The sequence below is a fragment of the Crocuta crocuta genome, unplaced genomic scaffold, assembly GCF_008692635.1.
Source record: "Crocuta crocuta isolate KB4526 unplaced genomic scaffold, BGI_CrCroc_1.0 scaffold31, whole genome shotgun sequence".
NCBI lineage: Eukaryota > Metazoa > Chordata > Mammalia > Carnivora > Hyaenidae > Crocuta > Crocuta crocuta.
In genome coordinates, this window is record NW_027528362.1 from 3852692 (window position 1) to 3869314 (window position 16623).

Consider the following 16623-nt stretch of genomic DNA (forward strand, 5'->3'; position numbering starts at 1 on the left):
GGTTGAGCATCTGACTCTGGCTCAGGTCATGATCTCATGGTTTGTGGGTTCAAGCCCCATGTCGGGCTCTGTGCAGATGGCCCTAGAGCCTGAAGCCTGCTTCAGATTCTGTGTCTGCCTCTTATTCTGCCACTCCCCTGCTCGTTCTCTCTCTGTCTCTCTCTCCAAAATAAATAAATATATATATTTTAAAAATTTTAGAATCTTTAAGCTGCTTTCATAGCTACAAAATGGTCAGTCCAACTCCACAGTTCAGTATTAGAAAGTCAGTATGATCTTTCACTAAACTGTGTCCTCAAATCAGCATTTATCAAAAATAAAGGAGGTATTTTTAATTTTCTCATGCTTCCTCTTTGTTCAGTTGTTTCAGAATTTTGATGGTCAAGAGGCATTTTCTGTTGAAATCCTAAACAAACATATCTAAAGTCAAATTAATCATCTACACCTCTCTCTCTCTCTCTCCCCTCCCCCCCAAAATTCCACTTGTTGTTTCTGCTGGGTCTTCTCCCTCCATCTTTGGAACATACCTCCCACACACACACAGCAATGAGAAAGGAATTTTCCAGGACCAGTGCAAGGATAGCCGGTCAATGCCCAGGGCTAGAGGCTGGGAAGCGGACTTTGTAGCAGGGCCTATCTTTATTGTTATGTCTTCCCAGACAGTCTTCTTCCCCCAGCTGCATACTCTGCTTTCACTATCTCCCACACCCTTTATGTGCAGGCAGTTATTCTCTTGTGTTAATGTACAGGCTCAGCTACTGTAACAAGAAGACCCAGAGCTGCAGTGGCTCAAGCCAAATGAGGTTTATTTCTCTCTCCCCTAACTGTTCAGAGGCAGGCAGGTAGTTCCGGTGGATGGGCAGCACTCTTCCTTGAGTCCACTGAGAGACCAAGTTGCTTCTGCCTTGTAGCTATGACACCTTGATCTATGAGGGTGAGACTCGCTCCATACTGTGTTTGAGTTCCAGCCTCTGAGATGGGAGAAGAGAAAGTAGAGGGCAGATGGCTTCCTTAAGGGATTAAACACTGCACGCACCACTTGTGTTCCATTCACACCCTAGCCGTGAGTGGGGCTGGACTTTGTAGGTTTTAAGAGGTAAAACTCAAAGGAAGAGGCAAGAATGGAAGCTGGGGCCAGGAGCAGTCTCTGCAACACCCAGTGCAGCCACCATGTAATGTCTGCCCTGTTGTATATATGTCGCCTTGTGTTGCCATTTTTCATTTCTGTTTTATTGCAAGAAGGGTGCAATTTTTTTAACATATTTAAGTCATATCTATACCCAATGTGGGGCTCAAACTCACAATCCTGAGATCAAAAGTTGCATGCTCTTCCAGCTGAGCTGGCCAGGTACCCCAAGAAGGGTGCATTTTTAAAATATTTTTAGTTGTGGTTAAAAAAAAATCACATTAAATATACCATTGTAGCCATTTAAAGTATACAGCTCAGCATTATTCGGTTTATTCGTATTGTTGTACAACCAATCTCCAGAACATTTCATCTTGCAAAACTGGTATTAAGTCCTCAAAATCACAGTGCTTTAATGTCTATTAATGCTTCTTTATTTTTTTTTAAATGTTTTATTTATTTCTAGGAGAGAGAGAGAGAGACAGTGTGAGCAGGGAAGGGTCAGAGAGAGGGAGTGACAGACTCCGAAACAGGCTCCAGGCTGGCAGTCAGCACAGAGCCCGACGCGGGGCTCGAACCCACGAACCGCGAGATCATGACCTAATCGAAAGTCGGACGCTTAACCGACTAAGCCACCCAGGTGCCCCAATGCTTCTTTAATCTAGTTTAAAGATGGTAGGCATTATCTGTTGTTTGATTATGCATGATTTTATATATATATATATACATATATATATATATATATGACAAGTATGTGAAAATGCTCANTTTCAGCTAACTTTTTAAAAACTTATTCTATCCAAAATGACAAAGATTGAAGGCTTTTGTATTTAAAACTACAGAATACTCAAAATATTAGATATTTTGCATTTTTCTACCATAAAATACATACTAGGTTGAAATGTTAATTGAGCACTATATTATTACTTCTCCCCAAAAGGAAGTGATAAAGGTGTATTTCTATTACTTGAAAGAGGGGTTCTCTTGAGACAGTTGACCAGAGTAAGATTATGCAGAGAACGTTGGATGTTAAAGCCAGAAAGAAACTCAGAACTCATCTTGTCAATTTAGAAACTGAGGTCCCATACACCTCCGACTTTTATCTTGGGAATGCCTCCATCTGTGGCATGTTACCATGGCAGATAAAATTTAGTTGCCAAAAGAATAATTCTGAATATACATAATGTTGTTTAGCTCTGGGAGAAAGTAAAGACTGACCTTTAGGTAATTTTCCCATATTATTAAAAGTTACTAAACATATAACATTCATTTTTTTTTTTAATGTTTATTTTTGAGAGAGAGTTCATGTGTGCCCACACAAGTGGGAGAGGGGCAGAGAGAGAGGGAGACAAAGAATCCTAAGCCTGCTCCAGGCTCTGAGCTGTCAGCACAGAGCCTGACGTGGGGCTCGAAGTCAAAAACAGTGAGATCACGCCCTGAGCCGAAGTCAGCCACTTAACCAGCTGAACCACCCAGGTGCCCCTACAACATACAACATTCTTCAAACCCTTTTGAGAAACTGAAAACTTGGTACTCACAATGGCTGGATTTAAGAACACTATAATGAAAGCACATTAAGTGGGTGTAAAGTTAACATCCTAGCCAGCCGACACTTTTCACTCCTTCTTAGAAGTTAAATGTCTGGCCAGCCAGCCAGATGTCGTGACTTACAGGCTGGGTGTAACATCTAGATGAAGAGCAGTGGGACCCTTGTTTAGAGTTTAGAAAGAACATTTGCCAAATCTGCCCAGAGGAGGGCAACTCAGTAGTGAGAGGAAGTTGAAACCATATCATAGGCTTTCAGAGAGACAGCTATTAGAACTAGGAGTGTTAGAAGACCAAGCACTCAGGAAACAGAGTAAGCATCCTGAGACATTTATAGGACTGCCGGACCGTGGCCATGCTTACACAAAAGCAGAGAAATCATTTGCCAAGAGGATAGAAGGGCATACTGCCCTAGAGAGAGCTTCTTGGGGGTAACTTCAGAGACCCCTCCCAGCTCTCTTTGTTTTCACTTTTTTACTTTTTTCATTTTTGTAGTGTTTTTATTTATTTCTGAGAGAGAGAGAGAGAGAAAGCATGGGCAGGGGAGGGTCAGAGAGAGAGGGAGACACAGAATCTGAAACAGGCTCCAGGCTCCGAGCTGGCTGTCAGCACAGAGCCCGACGTGGGGCTCGAACCCACGAACCGTGAGATCATGACCTGAGCCAAAGTCGGACACTTAACCGACTGGGCCACCCAGGCGCCCCTGTTTTAACTTTTTTAATGTTTTATTTATTTTTGGAAGATCTTGACAGAGTGTAAGCAGGGGAGGGGCAGAGAGAGAAGGAGACAGACCCCTCCCAACTCTAAGACTGATTCTTTGTGATTCTTACTCCAGGACCTCAGTTACTGATCGTGTTTACAAAATAGAAGAAAGAGTCTGTCATACCTAAGAATGGGGCACCTGCTTCTTGCTGCGAGAACCTAAAAGACCTGGAAGAAACAGAGTGTGTGTGTGTGTGTGTGTGTGTGTGTGTCTGTGTGTGTGTGTGTGTGTGTGTCTGTATGTGTGCACATGAGAGAGAACGACTGAGACAGAGGGAGAGAGAGAGAGAGCATATGCAGGGGTGAGCAGATTTCCCATCTGACTCTCAAGGTAATCTTCCCAGATAAGGCAGCCGTTCCGTGCCCGGCCCTGCCTTAGGAGCTCTGAGGACTTCAAATCACGGTCGGACTTGATTGAGTTTATCTCCTCTACCTCGTTATGGAGACAAGACTAATATGCCTAAGATGACAGAGAAACCAGGAGACATTCTGGAGCTCTTTTTCCTCACAGTTTTCATTCTTGCATTTTCTTCCCTATCCGTTGCCCATTCCTTTCTTTAAAAAAAAAAATTAACTTACTGTATGGCACTAACTTAATCACAACCACCTCCATTCAAAAATGCATACAACCTAAAAAAAAAAAAATGCATACAACCTGGTGCTCGCTTTGACGGCACGTATACTAAAATTGGAACAATACAGAGAAGATTAGCAAGTCCCTGTGTAAGGATGACACGCAGATGCATGAAGCATTCCCTGTTTTTATGTCCTCAGTCCTGGCATGCCTCCAAAGCTGGAGGTCCAGTCCAGTTCCTCCCATCAAGGCTGGGTGCCTCATGGCTACGACACATCTCCTTCCTCTCTGGCACTCTCTGTACTTTCCTCCTTCTCCCAATCAGAGCTCTGGCACGGAAGCAAAAAATGCATACAACCTGAAAAAAGATCAAAAACCTCTCACTCCCTCCTGCCTTCTTGGGCAAACAGCACTGAAGTAGTGTTTGTTGCCAAAATACATTCAACATGGCTTGAGAAATCAGCTTACACACGATCCAAATTTAAATCTTTAAAATCATCCTCTTCCCTAGACCAAAACAGCAACAGATGGGTAAAGGAAGAAGCGGAACGTGGTCACATTTTATACCAGCAATATAGATCTTTTCAGAATGCAGTAAGTCATTTGCCATCCGCAACCTGTGGTCTTCCATTCCTGCTGAGGCATGGATTCGAGATTCTGGGTTTGGGGTTTCTGAGTTGGAACAAAAACATTTAGCAGGTTGCTATTTTTTTTTAAATCAAGCAATGATGAGCACGCTAGGCCTGCCTGCCCCACTCCTGAATAATCCTGTACCCTGAAGACCACGGCACACATAGGCAAAGAGCCTCTAGATAATAATATCCAATTTTATTCAAAATGAAAGTTCTAAGATTGGGCAGGTGGACAGGCTGGCTCCCATTATCTGTGAGTAAATTTGGCCCCTTCAGCGACTCTCCTTAATGCCAGGAGACCAGCTCCCTGTGTTTTCTTTTCAGTTTGGCATTGCAGACATAAGAGCCATGAGATACACTCCCTGTTACTGTGTGGGTATAGTCCTGATGTGAGGACACTGGGTTATCAAAAACAGATCAAGTTAGTATGAGCTCAAAACCAACCCCAAGTGAGTGGGCATCAAGAAATGGGAGTTTAAATTTGGATGGTCCTTTTTTAAAAAACAGGTTTTGTATACACCTTAAAATCAGCATGTATTTTTTTTAAATCTAACACTTACTAACCATTTATTTATATTACACCATTTTGAATCCTCACCAATCCCTGAGTCGGACACTATTTTCCTCCCCATTTTTCAGATGAGGAAACTGAGGCACAGTGAGGTTAAGGAACTGCCCGGTCTCTTACAGAGCCAGTCATTGGCAGGGTTGGAACATAGACTTGCTGGATCCAGAGCTGGTTTAGAGGGAGACCGTGAGAGTTGGAATTTCATGGCCAGTCCTTTGGAGCCTAAATGAGCGTGTAATTTGACCTAGCATTTGCACTTCTAGGATGTATCCTAAGGGAATATTCAGACAAGTGCTCTGAAATGAATGTTCTGGGATATTCGTTACAGCTTTGTGTGTAATCTTTTCAGTATCAGGGCAAATGTCACCTCCTCAAAGAAGCTGTTTTGCTGCCCTACTCAAGTAGCACTGCCCCCTGGCATGCTATCCCGGTGCTAAATTCTGTCTTCTTGATAGCTCTTTCCACAGCCTGCAGTTGTTTATTGGTTTACTCATTTATTAGTTGCTTTCCTAACTGGAATGTAAGTTCCATGTAGGCAGGGATCTGTTATCTACATTACCTAAAATACTACCTGGCACAATAAAGCGTATTCAGGAAAATATGTGTTGAAAAAAATGAATGAATGAGTAGCAAAACATTGGGGAAATGTAAACTCTTAGTCATTAGGGGATTGATTAGATAAATTATGGCATATCTATGCAATAGAATACTGTGCAAGCATGACAAATGATTGTGGAGATTTTCTCATTTAGAGAGATGGACTTTGCCTATTGTTGGGTGAAAAAAGCAGGGGAAGCATGTGTACTATGGTCCCCGTACTGGTCAGGGCTTCTGGTAGCCAGCCACAGAATCTACTCTACTAAGTTAAAGCAGAAAACAAAATAGTTTATTATAGGCTACTGGGTAAGTCACAGACCCTATGTGATGCAAGAAGGGATTCCGCAGACAGGGGCCCAGGGTTGGAAGCGTGACACCCGAGTTCTGCATCACCTCCACTGCTGACTCTCTGTGCAGTCTCTGAAAAAGTTAACTCTCAAAACCTCCATGTCCTTCAGGCAAATGTGGATAATAAAACCAGCCCTATCTATGCCTCAAGACTGCTATGAGAGCAGATGAGATGCAGGCCCTTTTAAAAGTTACAAGATGCACTCCAGCAGGTGGGGCTGACTGGCTCAGTCAGTAAGAATAGGTGACTCTTGATTTTGGGGTCATGAGTTTGAGCCCCACATTGGGTATGGAGATTATTTTGTAAGTAAAATATATAAATGCAAAAAACAATAGGGTATTAAAAAAACGAAACGTTAAAAAAGAACTGTGTGACATTTACATCAGTGTTCAAAAAGACAAGAAATAACAAGTGTTGGCAAGGATGTGGAGAAAGAAACTCTTGTGCACTGTTGGTGGGAATGTAAATTGTACAGCCACTGTGGAAACCAGTATAGAGATTCCTCAAAAAAATTAAGAATAGAAATACCATATGATCCAATAATTCCACTAACAAATTTGGGTATTTATCCAAAAAAAACCAAAAACACTAATTGGAAAAGATACATGCATTTTTATGTTTATTATAGCATTATTTACAATATAGAAACATGGAAACAACCTAAGTGTCCCTTGATAGATGAAGATGTGTCTCTGTGTGCGCACACACAGTGGAATATTACACAGCCATAAAAAAGATGAGATCATGACATTTGTAACAGTTTGGATGGCCCTAGAGGGTATTATGCGCTAAGTGAAATAAGTCAGACTGAGAAAGATAAATACCTTATGACTTCACTCATATGTGGAATATGAAAAAAACAAATAAATAAACAAACAAAAAGCAGAATCAGACCTGTAAATAGAAAGAACAAACTGATGGTTGCCAGCAGGAAGAGGGGTCGGGCATGGGCAAAATTGGTGAAGAGGAGTGGGAGAGACAGGCTTCGAGTTCTGGAATGAATAAGTCACAGGAATAAAAGCACAGCACAGGAAATACAGTCAGCGATACTGTAATAGGGTTGGTTGTATGAATGACAGATGGCAGCCCCACTTGTGAGCACAGCATAATGTATAGAGAAGCTGAATCACTGTCGTACACCTGAAAGTAATGTCACGTTATGTGTCAACTATGCTAAAATCTAAAGAAAAAAAATTTACATCCTTGTTATCCAGTGATTCTGAATGTGTGAACATATATACTTCCTTCCAAAGCTGTATTACTCAGCACTGGGATGCCCCTGGGACGCACTGGTCCTCTCCACTTACCATCTGCACATCGCTAAGCATTAAATTGCACATGGCAGTGGTCTGGACAAGAAGGCTGGTAATTTTGGCAGTTGTGTTTGCTAAGCTTGTCCTAAAATCACTTTCCCTGTGCCTTCAGCCACTCTCCCAGTGGGCTGACCTCTGCTTTAGGCCTGTCCTTTTCTCAAGGCTCACTAAGCTTGCCATCTGCAGGGGGCATGCAGTTCTCATCTCTGAGATCTGCACTGTCTAGCATCAAAGCTGAAAGTCTTCCCTAAGCAGCATCCCAAGGGCTGAACTCTGGAGTATCAGTGTTCAAAGTCACTGTCAACCAAGAATTCGTGCATGATTTGGGCAACTGACTAGGTATATATTGAAGGCCGGATTCAATAAGTTTTTTAAATTTCCTTACAATTCTATGTTTTGCATATCTTTATATTTTTAAAAAATGTTAGTTTCTCATTGCTCACCTATCATGAGGGAAAAACAGCATTGATATAACAGGGCATTTCAACAAGGTACCAACACTGTTAAAAAGGACTTTGATGTTCCTGAAACCAGGCATGTGTTGCAAGGTAGGACGTTGTTCCCAGTTCCTGTACGTCCGGAAGCTTTTCCTGGCAGAGCTTTTAGCCCCTGAGACTTTCATCTTCATCTTGCACGGAGGATACAATTTGGTCCTGACGCGTGGGTTACAGAAGCTGTGGAACGTCCACACAATCTGTTATGCTAAATCACACCTGGTGTCTGCACAGAGAAGGCTCTGGCAAGCTTCCTCGCCGCTGGGACCGAGGCCTCGGACTCTAACGCCAAAACATGGCAATGTTGCAGGGAGCCTTCTGAGAGCCTGGCCCGCCGGCGTGGTAAATTAACCTGCTTGTTCTCACGTTAAATGCTTTATGAAAATTTACTGGGCGATAAAAGAGGGAAGAAGACCCAAGTGGCTCCTCACCGAGCCTGCCTGGCACCAGTGAAGGAATGAAGCTGCCGAGAAAGTCCACGTGAAGAGCTGGCAAGTAGACCAGGTGGGCAACACGATGAAGATCAAGTGTGGCGTGGGCCCTTGCATTGTCCTGTTAGCATTTTCTCAAGCAAGACATTGAATCACAGGAGAGCTGGGGTTCATGCACTTGGTAAGAGGACCCTGGGCTCTGCCACTTTCTCGATGGGACCCATTTTCAGAGGAATTATGGCATGCGCCCATAGGCCGGAAAGAGAAATGTTCTCCCATGTGGCTCGGTTCTTGAGAAGGGCCCTTTGCTGTAACCAAACCATTGTTCTCAAAGGGCAGAATGTGCCTTTTTAAAAAAGAAAATGTTCTAATGGCCATCCTCCTTCTCCATTCTTCAGTTTTCCACATTATATTTTTCTTCTTTTTTCCTTGTTGATTTTAGAACAAAAATAAATGAGGAAGAGTAGAATGGAGAAGTTCTGCTCTCTAAAATACCTAAAAATTTGGAGGCACATGGGTGGCTTAGTCAGTGGAGCATACAACTCTTGAACTCGGGGTTGTGAGTTCGAGCCCTACATTAAGTAGAGATTACTTAAAATAAATCTAAGGGGTGGCCTGGATGGCTCAGTCGGTTAAGCATCCAACTCTTGACTTTGGCTCAGGTTACCATCTTGCAGTTCTTGAGTTTGAGCCCCATGTCAGGCTCTGCACTGACAGCATAGAGTCTGCTTCAGATCCTCTGTCTCCCTCTCTCTCTGCCCCTCCCCCGCTCATTCATTTTCTCTCTCAAAATAAACTTTAAATAAATCTTAAAAATAATAATATTGGGGTGCCTGGGTAACTCAGTTAAGCATCAGACTTTAGCTCAGGTCATGATCTCAGGGTTCATGGGTTCGAGCCCCGCATCAGGTTCTGTGCTGACAACTCAGAGCCTGGAGCCTGTTTCAGATTCTGTGTCTCCCTCTTTCTCTGCCCCTCCCTTGCTCGCACTCTGTCTCTCTCATCTCAAATATAAATAAACATTTTAAAAAAAATTTTTAATTAAATTTTTTTAATTAAAAAAATAATAATATTAAAATAAGATACCTGTAAATTTGCCCCCTAAAAGAAACAAAGCCTTTTTAATTACTGCTTTCTTTGGGAAACAATTAGGAAGCAAGACAACAACAAACCATGAAAAAGAAATGATGAATTGCTATAAAATGAAGCGTGACTATGTATTTGAGCAACAGAAATCTAAATCTACAAAGATAGAACCAGCTGATAATACCAGGCAGGGGATTTTAAAATTCCTTTTCATTTTAAAGCCGCACCTACATTAAAAGGAGTTTGTGAGAATAATGGTCCGGGTTAGTGTGCCGCAAGAAATTTTTCCTTGTGTTCAATTTCTGCCATCACGGAGCTTATTCAGTTACCTGATTTCTTCCTTCATGGCTGCCAGGAAGACTAATGAACAGGAGGGAAGCTAAAGAATTCTGTTTGCTCTGTCACAGAGTAAAGCTTCTTCCCCAAAAATGTGAAGTCAAGGCCTTGCACCTGCTGAAATTCCCGTTAGTTTGGTTTGTGGAATTGCAAGGCTGTTTGTGCCTTATCATTAGACATTTATGCTCTGTCTGTAAGCTTTTATAACCTCCTACTTATGGAGACAAGATTCTTTGTGTCAGCACCTTAGAGAAGTGTTGCTGAAGCAGTTGGCAGGCAGACAGGAATTTCCGGGCAGCACCGTCGGCACAGCGGCGTTCCTGTACAACCTACCTTAGTGCAGCTTGCAGAGAAGTGGGCCCCGTTCGCCTCCAAAATTGGTGACGGGCAGGAAAACAGATGTTTTCCTACATAGAAGTGAAGCTTTCGCTTTTTAAGAAAATTGGTTCTTAATACTTAGTTTAGGGGACAGTTTGGATGAGTTATACTAGCAGTGTATCCCAAGTGGGCTTGTAACCTGAACGAAGTCATCAGCCCAAACAGTTGTGAGCATCAAAGTAAAACTGCTCCAGCCCAGGCAGGTGACACGGCCGTTACCTGATGCGTGTCTGAAACCATGGCAGGGCTGCCTCATTACATCATGAACTAATCACTCTCGACTTACTGTTAAAAAAGAATGAAGGGCCTGCAGACCTTGCCCTGGGTGGGTGGGTGGTCCGTGGCACCTGTGGTAAACGGCTGTGTTTTCGTCCTCATAATGAAGGAAGGTAGGTGCAGAGTCCTTTGATGACACTGTTCCCTTTCGCTTGTTTACTTTCATTCTCCCACGCAGACTGCAACCCAGCAGGAGGGCTTTTAAACCCAAACAGTTAATTACCTTCTCTAACCCAGAGAAGTGGGGAAACACAAATCTAGCAAGTTGAGAGGAAGAGGGCAGCTTTGCTGGGGGCTGTGCTTTGCACCAGGTGGGAAGGGAGCCACCTTCGCCATCCACAGGGCAGAGGGAGACCAATTAGAAGGCAAAAGGGAGGGAGGGAGGCCTCGTTCCCATTCCTTGTGTACTTTATGTTTCCTCTGCAGACAAGAAAATGCACTGTACTGCTCCTGTACTGTACTCTCCAGATCAGACAACGTGTAAACACATCCACCCGAAAGACAAAATTGAGTAGCTCAGGACTAGAGGCCCTCTGGCAATAAAAGCACGTGCTTTACCGCGCTCAGGAGATGGAGACGTAGCCTGTGGGCAGAGCAGAGCTCAGGCAGGGAGCTTCTCCACGCAGCACTCAGGGAGTGGTGGGGGGTAGACCTTCCCCCAGTCCAGTCCAGGTCCGGGCACCAGCAGATTCCACTATGGAGAGTGTTTTCTCAACTGAACTCTAAGTCTTGTCCCACCACCCCTACCATCTTTTGCCTCCCTCAATGTGGGACCAAATACAAGGACTTAGCCCTTGTATTCCTAAATTGGGGCTCACCCCTGCCCACCTGGGAATCTCTTGTCTTTCTGTCCATCTCCTGACGCCAGCACCTTCCCTACATAACCTCACACGTACTGACCATCTGCTTCTGTATTCGCTCACTGTTCCTGCCTCTGCCTTCTGCCCTTTCCTGGCTTTCTGCTGGGTGCTACCCCCTCCTCAGCACCTAATGAGATCCCCAACTCCCCTGCCCCCCATCTGAGCCTGAAGTGCCCCCTCCTGCCTCTAATCCCCTCTAAGTTCCATTGTCTGTTCCACTGACTTGAACTGTTTTGCTCCTCATTCTATGGGTCTTTCTTTCATTGTCACAACTAGATGACACATTCCTCTGTTGATTTATATATCAATGTAAAGTTATTATATACCTTTCCCTATCCCTCCACACCTGTTCCCAGCACCCAGCACAGTGGATAGCATTTGATTGATCCCTCTCCTACTGGTTAAAAAGTTTTAAATGCACCAGACCAGGGACATCAGATAGAACCTGGGGTTAGTATTGAGGAAATCTTCTTTTCAGAGTCACAAATGATCTTAAAGAAGAAGACAAATCCTATCGAGTATCTAAATGTTTTCCAGTATCTGGATGTTTGGCCTTAACTGCATAAAACACCTAACAAGTGATGATGATGTTCAGATTTCCTCTGGATCCTCTGCATCATTAGTCATGGGTAGTGGCCCCTTCAGGAGAAAGCATGTTCCTGTCCCTCCCCTCACACACTGTCCTGCCTAGAGCGAGTCTTGTGGCTCCCGGTGCCTCTACCACCCTGCTAGAAAACAGGAACTATGCCACTGCCCCTCTGGGGCTGTGAGACCAACTGATGAATGAGAGCAAAGAGAATAGTAAGTGTGGGAAGACTCCAGAACTCCCCAGACAAATCTGAGCATGGCAGTTATTCACAAGTAGAAAGGCAACACATGCCTTTAGTAGGTAAATACTTTGTCTTTTTAAAAAGTTGTGTGCAGGGGCGCCTGGGTGGCTTAGTCGGTTAAGCATCCAACTTTCGCTTAGGTCATGATCNTTGTGTGCAGTGTGCAAAGTGTACTTCAAAGCCACCCTGCAAGGGGTGCCTGGGTGGCTTAGTCGGTTGGGCATCTGACTCCCGATTTCAGCTCAGGTCATGATCTCACAGCTTGAGTTTAAGCCCCACGTCAGGCTCTGTGCTTACAGCATGGAGCCTGCTTGGGATTCTCTCTCTCCCTCCCTCTCCCCCCCTCTCCCACTCACTCTCTCTCTCTCTCAAAATAAATAAATAAACTTTTTTTTATTTTTTAAAGAGCATAGGGATGCCTGGGCGGCTCAGTTGGTTAAGCATCCAACTTTGTTTCAGGTCATGATCTCACGGTTCGTAGGTTCAAGCCCTACATCAGGCTCTTTGCTGTCAGCACAGAACCCACTTTGGATCCTCTGTCCCCCTCTCTGCCCCTCCCCCACTCATTCACTCTCTCAAAAATAAACATTTTTTGTACTTTTTAAAAATGTTTTTTTTTTTATTTCTGAGAGAGAGAGAGATAGTGTGAGCAGGGGAGTGTCAGAGAGAGAGGGAGACACAGAATCCGAAACAGGCTCCAGGCTCTGAGCTAGCTGTCAGCACAGAACCCGATGCGGGGCTCGAACCCACGAACTGTGAGATTATGACCTGAGCCAAAGTCGGACGCCCAACCGACTGAACCACCCAGGCGCCCCTCAAAAATAAACATTTAAAATTAATTAATTAATTAATTTTTATGAAGACCATAACATGTGTTGGTGAGGATACAGAGCAGTTGGAACCTTCATCCACTTCTTTTTTTTTTTTACTAGTTTATTGTCAACTTGGTTTCCATATAACACCCAGTGCTCATCCCCCACAAGTGCCCTCCCCCATGCCCATCACACTCCTTCCCCTCCCCTCCACCCCCATCAGCCCTCAGTTTGTTCTCAGCATTCAGGAGTCTCTCATGGTTTGCCTCCCTCCCTCTCCCCCACTATTATTCCCCTACCTTCATCCACTTCTGATTGGAATATAAATTGACACAGCCGCTTTGGAAACAGTTACTAGTTCCTCAGGAGATTAAACCTAGAGTTAAAAAAAATTTTTAATAAATAAATAAAAAGAGTTGTCTTATAACCCAGCAGTTCTCCTTTCTCCTAGGCAAGAGAAATGAAAACAGGTAACCACACAAAAACTTGTACATGAATGTTCATAGCAGCATTTCTCCTAACAGTCAAAAGCCAAAACAAACCAAATGTTCATTAACTGATAGTAGATAAACTCAAAGCAGTATATCCATACAATGGAATATTATTTGGCAATGAAGAAGGAGGTGCTGATACATGCTACAATATGATGAACCTTGAAATACTGTACTAAGCAAGGAGACCAGTCTCAAAAGATCACATATTGCATGATTCCAATTTACATAAAATGCCCAGAATAAGCAAATCTACAGAGAAACAAGCCAGACTAGTGGTTGCCTAGAGCTGCAAAGGTTGCAGGAATCTGGGAGTAACTGCTGAAGAGTATGAGGTTTTTTTTTTTTTTTGGAATGATAAAAATGTTCCTTTTTTTTTTAAGTTTATTTTCATTTGTTTTGAGAGACAGAGAGCAAGCAGGGGAGGGACAGAGAGAGAGGGAGAGACAATCCCACGAAGGCTCCATGCTGTCAGCACAGGGCCTGACTTGGGGCTCGAACTCCTGAACCATGAGATCATGACCTGAGCTGAAATCAAGAGTCAGATGCCTAACTGACTGACCCAAGTGCCTCAGGATGATAAAATATTTTAAAATTGATTGTGGCAATGGCTACACAACTCTGTGAATATACTAACAGTCACTGAACTGTACACTTAAAATGGGGGTTCTTGACATGAACAGACACTTCTCCAAAGAGGACATCCAGATGGCCAACAGACACATGAAACGATGCTCAGCATCCCTCCTCATCAGGGAAATACAAATCAAAACCACACTGAGATACCACCTCACGCCAGTCAGAGTGGCTAAAATGAGCAAATCAGAGGACTCTAGATGCTGGCNAGAGACTCTTGAATGCTGACAAAAACTGAGGACTGATGGATGTGGGGGGGAGGGGGGGATGGGCATGGAGGAGGACACTTGTGGGGATGAGCACTGGGTGTTATGTGGAAACTAATTTGACAATAAACTATTTGTAAAAAAAATAAATAAAATAAAATGGGTGTTCTTTTACTTGAGCTTTATCTCAGTAAAGCTGTTAACAACAAAAACAACAACAACCACCACCAAAACCCACAAGCCTAAAAACAACCTCCCCCAACTTATTTCCCACAAATAACAAGGAAAATAAATTTTAAGTCAGAAGCTTTTTTTTATTGAAGTGTCATTACCATATAGTGTCATTTGTTTCAGTGGTACAGTATAGTCTTTTTTCTTTAATTTTTAAAAACTAAAACATTTTTAATTTTTTTATTATTTACTAATTTTTTTGAGAGAGCGTGAGCCAGGGAGGGACAGAGAGAAGAGAACAGAAGAGCCAAAGCAGGCTCTGCACTGATAGCAGCAAGCCCAATGCAAGGCTCAAACTCACGAACCGTGAGATCATGACCTGAGCTGAAGTTGGACGCTCAACCAACTGAGCCACCCAGGCGCCCCAATTATTCCGCAATTCTAATACATTACATCAGTGCTTATCAAAGTGGACTCTTTCTTGATCCTGTTTATCTGGTTTCACCCATCCACCTCCCTTCAGGCACCCACCAGTTTGTTCTCTGTATTAAAGAGTCTGCTTTTTGTCTCTCTTTTTGTTAATTTGTTTTGTATCTGAAATTCTACACAATGAGTGAAATCATATGGTATAAGACATTAACTAGCTTTTAATGTTTTGTTGTGGAAAAAGTCTAATACAGATGACCTCCAACTTATGATGGTTTGATTTAGGACTTTCCTACTTTACAGTGGTGCAAAAGTGATACACCTTCAGTAGCAACTGCACTTTAAATTTTGAATTTGGATCTTTCCTGGGCTAGCAATAGGCAGTAAGATCCTCTGTCATGGGGGCGCCTGAATGGCTCAGTTAGTTAATTGTCCTACTTCAGCTCAGGTCATGATCTCACAGTTTGTGAGTTCAAATCCCGAATCAGGCTCTCCGCTGTCAGCCCAGAGCCCACTTCAGATCTGTCCCCCTCTCTCCCACCCACTCCCCCGCTCATGCTCTCTCTTTTTCTCTCAAAAATAAACAAACATTAAAAAAAAAAAAAAAGATTCTCTCTCATGATACTGGGCAGCATCAAGGAGCCTCAGCTCCCAGTCAGCTCCATGGTCACAAAGGTAAACAACCAGTACACTGACCACCATCTGTCCCATACAACCACTGTTTTTCACACTCAGTACAGTATTCAATAAATTACATGAGGGGTGCCTGGGGGGCTCAGTCAGTTAAGCGTCCAACTCTTGGTTTCAGCTCAGGTCATGATCCAACAGTTCATGAGCTTGAGCCCTTCACTGGGCTTTGTGCTGGCAGCACCAGCCTGCTTGGGATTCTCTCTCTCCCTCTCTGCCCCCATCCCTGGCACACACAGGCATTCCCTCCCTCTCTCAAAATAAATAAACCTAATGAATTCTTTGTATTTTGACAAAAGTAGAGGCCTGTATGACTGAAAGCCATTGTTTTAATGTCTTTAAAAATATTTTTAATTGCTCAGAGACCTTCAAAATAACATGGGTCTCAAACTTGTGACCCCGAGATGAAGAATTGCATGCTCTACCAACTAAGCCAGTCAGGTGCCCCTCCTAAACTTGTGTTTTAATGTATCTTTCATAATTAACACATCAGAGACTTTGCTCTACCAAAATCTGTATTTTCAGAATAAACAAAGTGCCTACAATTGTACTAATCTGTGGGATAAGTCAATGAGTAAAAAATTTTTTCACTTTTTTTTTTATTGTGGTAGAGTATACATAACAAAATTTACCATCTTAACCATCTTTAAGTATACTATTCAGTTGTTATTGATACATTCACATTGTTGTGCGGCCATTACCACCATCCATCCCTATAACTCTTTTCATCTTGTAAAACTGAAACCCTGTACTCCTTAAACACTAACTACCATTCCCTCCTCCCCCAGCACCTGGCAACCACTATTCTACTTTCTGACTACTCTAAGTACCTCAGCACAGTAGTTATCTTTCTGTGACTGGCTTATTTTACTTACCCTAATGTCCTCAAGGTTCCTCCATATTGCAGCATATGTCAGAATTTCCTCTCTTTTTAAAGTTGAATAATATTCCATTGTATGTATATAACACATTTTGCTTATCCATTATCTTGTCAGTGGACACTTAGCTTGCTTCCACATTTTAGCAATTAAGAATAG

General features: G+C 43.1%; 1 protein-coding gene and 1 non-coding gene across 2 annotated transcripts in view; both read left to right on the top strand.

Moving 5' to 3' along the window:
• The window catches only part of CLYBL (citramalyl-CoA lyase), a 110923-nt gene that overhangs the window by 56253 nt on the left and 38047 nt on the right, over positions 1 to 16623 (top strand). The gene's annotated exons all lie outside the window — the stretch shown is intronic.
• On the top strand, positions 4092 to 4197 carry LOC144223325 (U6 spliceosomal RNA). Its single transcript, XR_013332669.1, has one exon. It is a non-coding gene; the product is annotated as a U6 spliceosomal RNA (small nuclear RNA).